This window comes from Euprymna scolopes, chromosome 11 (genome assembly GCF_053919585.1).
Source record: "Euprymna scolopes isolate OS-2025 chromosome 11, ASM5391958v1, whole genome shotgun sequence".
Lineage (NCBI taxonomy): Eukaryota > Metazoa > Mollusca > Cephalopoda > Sepiida > Sepiolidae > Euprymna > Euprymna scolopes.
In genome coordinates, this window is record NC_136492.1 from 35,585,887 (window position 1) to 35,599,763 (window position 13,877).

Genomic DNA, 13,877 nt, shown 5'->3' on the forward strand with positions numbered 1-13,877 from the left:
GTGTAAATGTATCCATATTTAATATGTATAAATATATCCATATTCAATATGTATAAATGCATCCATATTCAATATGTATAAATGTATCCATATTCAATATGTATAAATATATCCATATTCAATATTAAATGCATCCATATTACATAAGTATAAATGTATCCATGTTCAATATGTATAAATATATCCATATTAAATATGTATAAATGTATCCATATTCAATATGTATACATGTATCCATATTCAATATGTATAAATATATCCATATTCAATATGCATAAATGCATCCACATTTAATATGTATAAATGCATCCATATTCAATATGTATATGTACATCCATATTCAATATGCAAAAATGTATCCATATTCAATATGTATAAATATATCAATATTCAATATGTAAAATATATCCATATTCAATATGTATAAATGTATCCATATTCAATATGTATAAATGTATCCATATTCAATATGTATAAATGTATCCATATTCAATATGTATAAATGTATCCATATTACAATATGTATAAATACATCCATATTCAATATGCATAAATGTATCCATATTCAATATGTATAAATATATCAATATTCAATATGTATAAATATATCCATATTCAATATGCCTAAATGTATCCATATTCAATATGTATAAATATATCAATATTCAATATGTATAAATGTATCCATATTCAATATGTATAAATATATCCATATCCAATATTAAATGCATCCATATTACATAAGTATAAATGTATCCATATTCAATATGTATAAATATATCCATAAAAGATATATATAAATATATCTATATTCAATATGTGTAAATGTATTCATATTCAATATGTATAAATATATCCATATTCAATATGTATAAATGCATCCACATTTAATATGTATAAATGTATTCATATTCAATATGTATAAATTCATCCATATTCAATATGTATAAATGTATCTATATTCAATATGTATAAATACATCCATTTTCAATATGCATAAATGTATCCATATTCAATATGTATAAATATATCCATATTGAATATGTATAAATGTATCTATATTCAATATGCATTAATAAATCTACATTCAATATGTATTAATACATCCATATTCAATATGTATAAATGCATAATTTTCAATATGTATAAATGTATCAATATTCAATATGTATAAATATATCCTATTCAATATGTATAAATGTATCCATATTCAATATGTATAAATATATCCATATTCAATAGGTATAAATGTATCAAGATTCAATATGTATAAATCCATCCATATTCAATATGCATAAAGGTATTCATATTCAATATGTATAAATGTATCCTTATTTCATATGTATACATATATCCATATTCAATATGTATAAATTACTCCTTATTAAATATGTATAAATATATCCATATTCAATATGTATATATATATATCAATATTGAATATGTATAAATGCATCTATATTCAATATGTATAAATGTATCCATATTCAATATGTATAAATATATCCATATTTAATATGTATAAATGTATCCATATTCAATATGCATAAAAGTATCTATATTCAATATGTATAAATATATCCATATGCAATATGTACAAATACACCCATATTCATTATGTATAAATTTATCTATATTCAATATGTATTAATATATACATATTCAATATGCATAAATGCATCCCTATTCAATATGTATAACTGTATTCGTATTCAATATGTATAAATACATCCATATTCAATATGTATAAATGTATCCATAATCAATATGTATGAATATATCCATATTCTATATAAATAAATGTGTCCATATTCAATATGTATAAATATATCCATGTTCAATATGCATAAATGTATCCATATTCAATATGTATAAATATATCAATATTCAATGTATATAAATGTATCCATATTCAATATGTATAAATGTATATATATTCAATATGTATAAATGTATACATATTCAATATGTATAAATGTTTCCATGTTCAATATGTATAAATGCATCCATGTTCAATATGTATAAATGTATCCCTTTTCTAATATGTATAAATGTATCCATATTCAATATGTATAAATGTATCCATATTCAATATGTATAAATGTATCCATGTTCAATATGTATAAATGCATCCATATCCAATATGTATAAATGTATCAATGTTCAATATGTATAAATGTATCCATATTCAATAGGTATAAATATATCTATATTCAATATGTATACATTTTTACATGTGCAATATGTATAAATGTATCCATATTCAATATGTATAAATGTATCCATATTTAATATGTATAAATATATCCATATTCAATATGTATAAATTTATCCATATTCAATATGTATAGGCATCAATTTTATATATGTATAAATGTACACATATTCAATATATATATATATATATATATAAATATATACATGTGCAATATGAAAAAAATGTATCCATATTCAATATGTATTAATGTACCCATATTCAATATGTATAAATGTATCCATGTTCAATATGTAAAAATGTATCCATGTTTTATATGTATAAATGTATCCATATTCAATATGTATAAATGTAACTATATTCAATATGTATAAATGTGTGCATATTAAATACGTATAAATGTATCCATGTCCAATATGCATAAATGTATCAATAATCAATATGTATAAATGTATCCATGTTCAATATGGATAAATGTATCCATATTTAATATGTATAAATGTATCCATGTTCAATATGTATAAATATATCCATATTCAACACGTATAAATATATTCATATTCAATATGTATAAATATATCCATATTCAATACGTATAAATATATCCATATTCAATATTTATAAATGTATCCATGTTCAATATGTATAAATGTATCCATATTCAATATGTATAAATATATCCATATTCAATATGTATAAATATATCCATGTTCAATATGTATAAATGTATCCATGCTAAATATGTATACATATATCCATGTTTAATATGTATAAATATATCCATGTTCAATATGTATAAATGTGTCCATGTTAAATATGTATAAATATATCCATGTTTAATATGTATAAATGTGTGCATGTTCAATATGTATAAATGTATCCATATTCAATATGCATAAATGTATCCATATTCAATATGTATAAATGAATCCATATTCAATATGTATAAATGTATCCATGTTCAATATGTATAAATATATCCATGTTCCATATGCATAAATTTATCTATATTCAATATGTATAAATGAGGAGATATTGTTGTATAATCGTATGTTCTGTGTGTTTACACATCCAACTTACATATTAATTTTATATTCACAAAAATGTGTGAACATACACTTAGGTAGATGTCAATATGTATGCATAATAGACTTTTTTCTTCGATATCAACGTATACATAGTAAAAAAGTATTAGACAATTGTCAGGAAAATAGATAAGGCTAAGTATTCAGATGCTAATAACACTGAGAAATCGCGGCTAGGAACGAGTTATTATAGACCATTAAGTGCTAATATTATTACAAATCTTAATGCAAAATAGGGATTCAAGATACTTGTTTTAACTTCCCTCTTTACATCAATTCATTAGTAATTGCCCATATTTTGTTAGTTAAAGGTGGATAAAAGCACTATATATATACATATATATATATATATATATATATATATATATATATATATATATATATATATATATATATATATATATATCAGAAATGTTATTGAATTAAGTATGTATAATGATTTTGGGTGATAATATGATCTCTCTGCCAATAGGCACTGATGTAACATGTATGTATGTATAGCCACTAATGTTTGCAAAAATAAACACACACACACACGCATATATATATATATATATATATATATATATATATATATATATATATATATATATATATATAAGTTTGCTAAATATATAGTTAGACAGACTTGGCCTAACCAAATACTATTTATATATAGGTGTGAGAAAGATGAAGAGATGCATAAGTTGTTTTAAATAGTGTCATGTAACGCAATATTTATTGAGATACTATGTATGATATGTTTTAAATTAATATATGGTTAATGTGAATGTCGGTATATGATTATACATTATACACATATGAGAAATAATTATATAATCAGGAAAATATATTGGTTGATAGATAGCTAACAAGAGACAAGAGTCCATACATAATCGTAATTATATATATATACACACATATATATATATATATATATATATATATATATATATATACATGTATATTGCTTCACGTGATTCACTTTTGCACATATGTAATCATTTAGTATATATATATATATATATATATATATATATATATATATATATATTACAAATAAGTAGATAAAAAAATGCGTCGCTTTGCAGATGTTTCGTACTTTCCGTCGCCACTTTGCTAATAACAAGGAAATATAATCGAAACGTTTTTGTGATCACCAATCCTTGTTTTTTTTTTCTTTTGTTTCATAACTTTTTTCTTTATCTGTTTGTCTATTCCCTTTCTACTTCAACGAAAATCAACATCTGGTCGTTACTATAAACGGGGATTGAAATCAGGATTTCCATAGAAAGTCTGATAAAGAAATTCCATTCCTGAAGAATATTCTTCAGACCCTATAATTCGTTTTTAGAACGCCAGAGAGATCAACAACACATCTGAGGAACCTGATTATATGAATATTTCCGGAACAACAAGATAGGGATGCTTCATAAACGGACTCGTTAGTCTGGATGGAGATGATGTAGGATAGATAACTCCTAAGGAGAATCTTATCATCTCATTTTGCTGCACATCAATATCAGAAACTACATCATCATTATCTCAACGTTATTATGTAATAATAAGCCGTGAATAATTATTTCGATCATTTCAACAGGCGCATTTATGTACTGACCAACTTTAAAACAATTTTTTTAATGTAATAAGGAATTTTAAAATTTTCTAATGCAACTCAATAAGGTATTTAAAATTTGTCTTTTTTTTTTTTGTTTTTCTCCCAATTTTAATGAATATCGTTTCCGAAACGATTGTGAGCCCAATTTGATTTTGCTGTTAGTCCTTTTGAAACTGATTTATAATTTAAAATTATTAATCTTTATACTATATATATAAACACACACACACACACATATATATATATATAAATATACTTTTTTTTGTTTATCAGAAGCATTTACATATCACTACACATTCCTAAGCATGTTTCAGTTAGCTAGTTGCAAGTATAATAAGTATAGACCTCTTCAGGCGATGTAAAGTAGAATCCGTAATAAACATTGTCAAAATCTCAATCACATCAAATGAGTGAAAAAAAGAAAAAGAAGAGCAAATAAAAGGGGGAATACACGATATAGAAAAATATATAGAAAAATATATAGAAAAATATATAGAAAAATATATAGAAAAATATATAGAAAAATATATAGAAAAATATATAGAACAGAAAAATGAACAGAAAAATGATAACAATGATAAAGACAAATGATACTCCCCTGTGAGCGCAGCTGCACGTGTAATTGTGAAGCAAGGGATGCGCAATTCCACACATCACACCTCTCCTGAATCGGCACCGTTTGAATCCAGTAGCAAGGAGAAGTCCAGGATGAGTAAAAACAATGCTGAGATAATTGGAGAGCACATACATCACCTGGAATCCCAAATGTCCATCCATTTAGTACTGACCAGGTTCAACGAGAACAAGTGTATCAATGTGATTATACCGTAATAAAACATGATGATAATAAGAGGAATAAGAAGAAGAAGTAGAAGAAAAAGAAGAAGAAGAAGAAGAAAGAGAAGAAGAAGGAGGAAGAGACGAAGAAGAAGAAGAAAGTAAAAGTATAAAATTGAAAATTATATTCAAATAATAAAAAACAAAACAAAAGAACACAATCCAAAAACGAAAGAAGTGCCAATAGTACTTGTAGGGTAAAGTTTAAGAAAGACAAGCGTCATGCGACCGGCCATGTTAAAGGAGAGAGGTGTTCAGACAATAAGACATGCTTTTGAGTTAAATGAGTTTAAAATAAGACAAAGACAAAATCGTCACGAAAGAACTTTGTGATTAGCGAAGGTGATTTTCTTAAAAAGATTAAAATGTTAATTTTATTCACGTGTGATAAAAAAGGAAGCCAAATTATTTATCGCCGTAATAATAATAAAAATAATAATAATAAGAAGAAGAAGAATAACAATAATAACAACAACAATAATAATAATAATAATAACAAATAATGATTATAATAATATTAATATTGATCATCATAATAATAATAATTATGATAATAATAATGATAATAAAATAATAATAATAATAATAATAATAATAATAATAATAATAATAATAATAATAATAATAATAATGATATCAGTAATCATAATAATATAAAAAATTAATAATAAAATGATAATAAGGTATATTAATAGAATTCTGATTTCGTTTATCAACGTCTCCCTGGAAAGGGATCGGATTAATTTCCAGAGGATTTCCCTCAAAACCGGCTTTAAACCAGGAGTTTAAAAATGTTATTATAATAATTGTGATAATAATATTATGATAATAATGATAATAATTACAATATCAAAATTAATAATAATGATAACAATAATAAAGGTAATAATAATGATCATAATAATCATGGTAACAAAATTAATAAAACTAATATTATTAATATAATATTGATAATAAAATGGTAATAATAATGATAATATAAATAATAAAAAGTATATTAATAATAAATACAAAAATAATAATAATTATGATGAAAATAATAATGATAATTATAATATTAACAATAATAATAATAATAACAATAACATTAATATTAAGATTAACAATAATAATTATAATAATAACAATACTATTAATCAAAATATTTACAATGATAAGTATAATAACGATAACCATAACAAAAATAATAACAAAATAATAACATTATTTATAGCAATAATAATAACAATAACAATAATAATAATGATAATAATAATAACAATAACAATTATAGTAATAGTAAAAAGAATATTAATGATGATAATAATAATGATAATAATCATGATAATAATAATGATGATAATCATAATTAAATTAATAATAATAATAATAATAATAAGTTATTTAAAATAATTATTTAACTATAAGTATAATCAATAAATCTGAGACTTGATGTTTATTATATATAAAATACAACACATTTACTACAGGTTAAAGCTTATGAAATATGAAGATATGTGCGATTTGCAAATTTGATATACATGGTAAGGATTACAAAAATATTAATAGTTAAAAATTAGAGCTAAAACAAGGTTAAAACACTAAAATTATTGATTGTAATCAAATCGTTGAGATAAAGTGAAAGAAACAAAATATTTAAAGAATAATTTGTCAATTTTCTCAGAATAATCAAGATTATAATTAAAAATTAAAAATTAATGTTAAATTATGGCTGATGTAGTAAAGCCCGAAAAATTTTAATACTACAGCATCTAATTATTCTTATCTGATTTATATATTTTTATTTTGTTCCCTCTTTTCCTTTTTTTTCTATTTTTCAGATTTTTTTAATTTCACGTGATTTATGTGCTGTAGATGTTTTTCTATTTTTTATTACGGACTCTACATCTGTATAAGCTACATTGGCTTTCTATTTGTTTTTTTACATAAGCAGTAATATGTTGCTACAGAGTTTAGAGCATGTTTCAGTCAGCTAGTTACTAGTAACTAGTGAACTCTTCAGGTGATGTAGCTAGCACAAAGCAAAGTTTTCAATATAACTATCAGATATTAAGCGTCATAGGATATTAATATTAAAAGGTTTTATCACATATTGTTAAAAATAGGGACAAAAATAAGATTTAGTCGTATGTAAAGAACAAGTGTGGATTTTGGTCTGTGTTGAAATGTCGAAATAAAGGGGAAAAGTTAATATAATAAACTAGAAAGAAAATTATATGTATGCGTGTGTGATAGCCGCCTTAAACTTTAAACATTCTAGTGAGTATAGAGTCTATTAGCAGGGAAGTGTTAATTTGACGACTTATTAGAATATCTATGTGAAAAAATTTAATAGGAATAATTTCGTTATAAAAATGCTTTTGAATTAACTCTTTTGTTAAGTATTATCATGTATGAAATAAGAAAAAGTATTATTATGTAAGAGCAAAACAATTAAGGCACGATTTTGTAGAGTAAATCTTTTGGAGAAGCATGGTAAATATATTGTTGAATAATTTATTTAAAAAATGTTATTATAAAAAATATGTTAACTATGGTTCCTAACAAGTTGATAGTGCTGTATGACAAAAAATAATAACAATATATCATTTTATTCCATGTTCGATTAGATATGAAAATATTTTTTTTAAATAAACAGTAGGTTCTCTATAGTGCAATATAGACTATAATGTATTGTGAACTAAATAACTACGAGGAACCAGTTGAATCTTCAATCCAGTGTGCAGCGTTGTGCCTCCAACGTTGAGTAAGCAATCACCCAATTTGATTAGAAAATGGTCGATTTTACTGATTTCGATGACAAAATTTCGCTGATTTCGATGACCACAAAAATATGTTATTGTGAAACATTCCTTGATCATCATTCAATCTCATGCAACGTCGGGTGTCTGTGTTGGTATACATTTAGAACTCTGTTGTGTTTGTGGAAAAGAACCCAGGCAAAGTGCTTGACTTAAAGAAATATTTCAATATTTATTTTACGAAGCTCAGAAAAACATCGAGACCGCCCATTCCAAATCTGATATAAGATGACCTGTTTATGGTTTAAAAAATATTGGATTTTCTTCAGCTCGCTGATAATGACCGCTGGGGGGGGTGAATCGCAGTAAGTCGTACAAGTATTCTAATGTCTCTATCGTCCTTGTGTCTTTTAATGCTCTCTGATTCTATGCTAACAAGGTACTACCACGACTTTGTGGATCGAATTATAGGAATTTTCAAATCTACCTTAACTTTTTCATTCCCTCTCGTCTTCAATGTTTTTAGTTGTGTTTACCAACTGCTATTCTATTTCAGTTTACCTGTGATTGGGCGGCGTCATCTGTTTATGTGAGTTGGTTTCCGTATTTGAGGATTTTTCATGATATTTCAACTGTTTTTTATCAGTGTCGTGCTTTGTATTGTATAAATCATCTTTTCTTTTGAATTTATCCTAATTTATTTCCAAATTATTTATCAGCATTGCAGTGATTTTGTCCATATTCCATGTTCCATATTTCCTTCGGTTCTCTGTAAAGATCAATGCGTTTGCTTATTTTTTATGTCTAATTAGTATTTACCATGTGAATTGTTGGAACGGCGAAATTGATTATTTAGCATGTTCTCCTTCTTGTTGACTGTTATAACGCCCGGTCTCCTTGCTTTAATGAGTTTGTATGTTTGTATATCCATATCTCAGAGGATTTCATATCTTTCATTTTCAATACTCACAGCGATTTGTGTGTGTAGCATTTAATTGTATGTAGAAAATACATTCACCTGTGATGCTTCTTGTGGACTTCTTTCCCAAGCTAGTTATGTTTGTTTTTGTTTTCATTTTGGGATAGCTTGCTGTATTTTTATCATGTGGTTTACTGTTCTCTGTATTTTCCAGAGAATCTAGATTTACTGCTTTCCTGGCTATTGTCTGTATTGGCTTTTATGCGTTGTTTTGTGCGGCTCTCCTTAGTAAAGTGTCCTTTTCATAGCCATGTCTAGGAAGTTCCTGCGCGATATCATTGGTTTATCTATTTATTAGGCACTTCTAGATGATACGAACTTTTCTCATAATTTTATTTCTTGTTCATATTTCATTTCCTAAATATGCTTGATTTCTTGCCTTACTCTCGCTTAAAACAATTTGAAAATCTTGGTAAGAATAGCCGAACTTATATCTGAACAACGCCAAAAAAATAACGCTTAACAAAATTAGAAAAATAAACGAAATCACTTCTATATTGTAAATTGTAAAATTTCACAATCTACACTGACCGATTCAGAAAAATATTTCACATGGACTGTGATAAGCTTTTAATTAATAAACTCTCTCTCTCTCTCTCTCTCTCTCTCTCTCTCTCTCTCTCTCTCTGTCACAAACACGCACTTATATATTTTTTGTGTAAGAAGCCTGAATATACTGTCTATTATCATGAAATAGCCTATGCCGAATTTGAATTATTCACATCTACTTTGGTTAATGAAGGACTTACTCTGTTTGTATATGTCTGCCATTTACCTGAGCTGTCTGCAGAATAACAATATGAGTTCAATTAATGGATCGTTTTCCATAGGTATTGTGCAATGGCATTGAATGGTCTAACAAGTATAGATGGCAATTGAACGAACAAATCAAATTCGTGTACAATCTCTAGAGCGGTTCTCCGCACCAACTTCCCTGTTATTCACTTCAAATTTTATCTCACTGTATCTACAATTATTTCTCTCGATATCTTCCCTCTCTTTCCCCCGCTATTTTTAAAGGTAATAAGCACATTTTTTCTCTCAAATTTAAATAATGTCGCATTGAGGAATAACCAAAAAAGTAGTTGATAGAAAAACAGTTTTGGTTTTTACTGAATCGTAACTTTCACAGGCTGCATAAGTCAAAAAATGTTTTCAATTTACTTCGGAAAATTGGAGGAAAATTGAATTTCCAAAGTGAAAGGTCAACACGTTGTGGTGAGAGGCATTCATAAAAAGAACTCTTTCTTTCGTGCGGGAAATAATTTCCAATACAACTCAATGAGCCCTATTTTTAAATATCGTATTTTATTTGTAAAGATTTATATCTAATATTTAGATTATTTAAAGGAAAATAGAACCTGTGACTTTACAGAAAATTGTCATTGTGGAATATTTCTCAGAGTGATACATGATGTGATGTTTAATTAGAGAGCTGACAACATTCGAGATTCCAATTTTAATATCTTCCACGAATCACATGTTAAAGTTAGGCAATCAAATGGCCACGTTATATGGATGATATACTAGAAAAGCAGGAAATTTATCAAACAACGAGTTATTTTTACAAAGAATAATTTTTACAAAGACAAGTGTTATATTATACTTATAGATACTCAAAATGTCGTCCGTGCACTTCACCAACAAAAGAACCAATAAAAAAATAGCAATCACGAAGTTTTTTCAAATTTACCGCTTTTCTAGTGACCAGTCTGTATTATCAATCACAGTTCTCTCCTTATTCTTTGTATATGATTGGTAAGGGAAATGCGGCCTCAGTAAATCAGGAATAATATTTGCAATAGATACAAATATTTTAAGATATTTTTATTTGTGGATAGAAAATATTGGATTATTGGTAATTTCAGTAGAATAAATAGACATTTATTACTCATTATTAGTTTAGCTATTAACTGTTTCTTGTGCCTTTTCAGACTATCTTCTCAATGCAATTCTAAAAACATGCATTATACATACTATTAATCATTTTTAATAGATAAATCAATATTTTTTTTACAAGGGCGTCACCACTTATCAAGGCCCAGAGGCCACTCGAGGATAAGGGTTAATAGGTATACATTAGTCATTGTGATTTTAGCATAGTAAACAGTGGGAATTTTGAAACTTGGATTACTTAGGGGGACGATTCAATTAGAACTTGTTCACATTGGACTTTTTCTTTTTTTTTCATAGGTATCAACTCATTATCAAGGCCAAGAGGCCACTCAAGGATAAGGGTTAAAGAGTGTACAGTAGAAATTGGACGATATAATAATCATTAGTAATGAAAATTTGGTAAATTTGATAACTTATATCGAACGGCTCATCAATAACTTATTTACGTTAGACTTGAAGACAACCATATTGTAGTCAGCCAGAAAGCAGGAAAACGGAAGACAATTCCACAGGCGTGCAGTTCTAATAAAAAAGCTTTGTTCATGGAATCTACGTTTAGGTTTAGGCACAGATAAAGAGTGGGGGGAATTATTGATAGTGTTTACAGCTAGACGAGTGTTTCTTGTGAAAATTTTGCGAGGGGGACCATAGATTGAAGCTCATTCGAACACTTTCCATGAAAATAACGATACATCAGAGACAAACTCGCAACATCTCTTCTGTGAGATAGAGGTTGCAGAGAAGAGAAAAGGACATCTCCTACGAGGCTACGAAGTCTATTTTGAACTCTATCAAGGCAGGCCAAGTCCTTTCTTTCAAAACTGTCAGATGTAAAATAACCATTACTGTAAGAGAACTGGAAACACTCGGATGAAAATAAAGAATTTTATTCCGTAAGAAAATTGTTCTTTTTATAATTTGTTTTTACATAAGACGTGAAGGTGATAATATTGTAGAAATAGAGGAGCTATTATGTAGTACTGAATTAAACAGGTGGGAATCTTTTAAAAAGAGACTTTATTCATAAAAAGTTACGTTTAGTTAAAGCGCTACACAGGAAGGAATGATTATTTTGCAGTGATATTAGACGAGCTGTGAATGTTTTACAAGGGAGTGGTGCATCTTCCCAGAAAGTAATATGAAAATATCATTTTGTACTAGATTACGAAGATGATTTATACATATGTGTATGTGTTTGTGTAAATGCATAGATATAAATGTACGTGCATGTTTATATATATATATATATATATATATATATATATATATATGCATATTCATATATATGTGTATATATAAACATATTTTTGAATAGAAATATGGGGATGGGGGCATTTACTATATATTAAATTATTATGAATTCAAGAAAGTTATTTTCAACAGCGAAAGTTCTTTAAATAACCAGAAAAAAGTTCGTTTGTGTTTTGGACACGTCTTTTATCCTTTTGTTTTGTAGTGGAAGTATAGATGGAGTAAAATCATTTTTAACAAATATGTTTGAAAACTTTACTATGTAACAAAATCTTTGATTAGAACAAAAAACTTTTTAATGTCCATAAAGTGTTTCTCTTTATACAGCGATGTCAAAAGTCGATATGAATTATTATTATTATTATTATTATTATTATTATTATTATTATTATTATTATTATTATTATTATATCGCGATCACAGGATGTAGACTTTAGCCTATTGTACAAAGAAAGAGAACATAATACATGACTAACTCGATGTCTCTCAGATGTGAGACTATCTACGTTGAGTAGAACAAAATTAAGTAAAGATCGACAGTCAAGCGATTTACTTGTCGTGATTAAACAAGGAAAAATTTCAGACCATATTTCACTCAACATTGCAATCAGAGACAAAAGTCATCATCTGGGCAAAATATGACTCAATTAATGGCTGCGTTGAATAAAGACGGACACGCTGTTGAATAATAAGACAAAAAAGCAGAATTGTAAGCGTCAAAAGTGAAGGTTGGTCAGCCATGAAAGAGAAACACCAACTTATTAAAACGTAGAAATTCCTCTTCTTTATCAGATGTAAAGCTATAACAAAACTATAACAAAATTATAACAAAACTGTAACAAACCGTAACAAAACTATAACAAAATTATAACAAGCTATAACAAAACTATCATAAAATTATAACAAACTGTAACAAAACTATAATAAAATTGTAGTAAAACTGTGAAAAATATAAGAAATCTATAACAAAAAAATAACAAAATTATATCAAAACTATGACAAAATTACAAACAAAACTATAACAAAACTATAACAAAATTATAACAAAATTATAACACAATTAGAAGACAAGGAAAAAATATGTTGAAAAAGTAAAGTGATATAAGAACTTCATACGATTTATTACATTTAAAATATTATTACTGGACAAAATATTATCGTAAAATAATAACGTTTATGAATACAAAAAAACACATGAATCTCGTGAGATATGGCTGAACGAAATTTTCATTTCCGAACTCGTTTGAAACATTATGACCTTTTTGTGTGTCTTTCA

The 13,877-nt window shown here is 26.2% G+C and overlaps 1 protein-coding gene across 8 annotated transcripts in view; it reads left to right on the forward strand.

The window, feature by feature from the left end:
- The window catches only part of LOC145287828 (uncharacterized), a 1,009,440-nt gene that overhangs the window by 925,647 nt on the left and 69,916 nt on the right, over positions 1-13,877 (forward strand). For 2 of the 8 annotated variants that reach the window (XR_013869202.1, XR_013869203.1), the window contains one exon: positions 9,032-9,064. The exons of the other annotated variants lie outside the window; for them this stretch is intronic. The gene's annotated coding sequence lies outside the window, so the exon portion shown is untranslated. The remainder of the gene's footprint in view (positions 1-9,031; positions 9,065-13,877) is intronic. 8 annotated transcript variants of the gene reach the window in all.